This window comes from Wasmannia auropunctata, unplaced genomic scaffold, assembly GCF_000956235.1.
Source record: "Wasmannia auropunctata unplaced genomic scaffold, wasmannia.A_1.0 LD336074.1, whole genome shotgun sequence".
Taxonomy (NCBI): domain Eukaryota; kingdom Metazoa; phylum Arthropoda; class Insecta; order Hymenoptera; family Formicidae; genus Wasmannia; species Wasmannia auropunctata.
The window spans coordinates 3,974,008-3,975,446 of NW_012026816.1; positions in this window are offsets into that span (position 1 = coordinate 3,974,008).

The window sequence follows — 1,439 nt, forward strand, 5'->3', positions numbered from 1 at the left end:
GCTGAGAAGTGCACCCGGGCTCTTCCGAGCGTGAGATTATCTGGGGGAGGTAACTTCCCGGCTTCGTGGAGCTCGATAGCGCCTTTGTCGAAGGGGTGACCATCGCTGGTTATGAATACAATGAGGTTATCGCGTCTGCTTAGTAGCGGAAAATTATTCTCTCTTATTTGGCATATCGTGTGAGGATTGTCAGAATCAAGAGCCTGTGCCTCGTGAATGGAGGGCGGAGGCTCGCTTGGTGTTGATAATTGTAAGCTTAGAGTGTCGTCGCTTGTTTCGTCTGAGATTTCCCTTAGGGTAGCCTCCTTTCGTGGTCTTAAATTGTACCGCGGTTCAGGTAGTGATTCATCGTCATTGCCCTGGGAATATGGGTGTAGAGGGTGACTCGTTAAACTGGTATGTGGGAGAAATGAGTTGGAGGGAAGGGGGACAGCAACCGCTTCTTCAGCGTCATTGGGGCTTACGCCCTTCCTTGGTCGTTTGACCGGGATTTTCCGGGGACGATCATCATCGGAGTCGGCGCTGTCAGGAGTGGGGATATCTATGGCAACCCAGTGGTTAGGGTTGGTAGTATCAAGGCGAAATTTTTTTCGGATAGGCATGATATCGAAATGGATAGAATTTGGAATGGCGGGATTTCTAGATAGGGCGTCCGCATTGTTGTTGGTAGCCCCCTTTTTGTAGACAATGTTGTAGTCGTATTCCTCAAGTTTGAGGCGCCAACGCACCAGTCGTGACGTAGGGTCTTTAACGCGGTGTAACCAAGTCAGAGGTTGATGGTCCGTGACCAGAGTGAATGGACGTCCATAGAGATATGGACGGAAATGATTAGTGCAGTAAGTTATGGCAAGAAGTTCTTTTTCAATAGTAGAATAGTTTCTTTCGGCTTGGTTTAGTACCCTAGACGCATAAGCAATCGGGAGGTCTTGTCCGATCTTTCCCTGACTCAAAACGCCTCCTATAGCAAAGTTAGATGCGTCAGTCGTAAGGACGAATGTTTGGCCAAAGTCCGGGTACTGAAGGATCGGTTCCTTGCATAATAACTCTCGTAATGTATCGAATGCCTTTTGTGTTTCCGTATTCCACGTAAAGGTAGCCCCTTTTTTAAGTAGATTGGATAAGGGCCTGGCGATCTTTGAAAAATCGGGCATAAACCGACGATAAAACCCTGCTAAGCCCAGAAATTGTCGAATTTGCTTAACGGTTTACGGGGTTGGGAAATTCCGGACGGCCGAGATCTTCTGTGGGTCTGGCCGGACTCCGTTTTCTCCAATAATGTGCCCTAGATAGGTGACTTCATGTCGAAGAAATTCGCATTTGTCTGGTTGCAACATTAGGTTAGCCGATCTCAATCGACCCATGAGTTTAGCCATTTTTATCTCGTGCTCTCTTAATGAGCTGGCGTATAGTACTATGTCATCCATATATACAAATAGCTC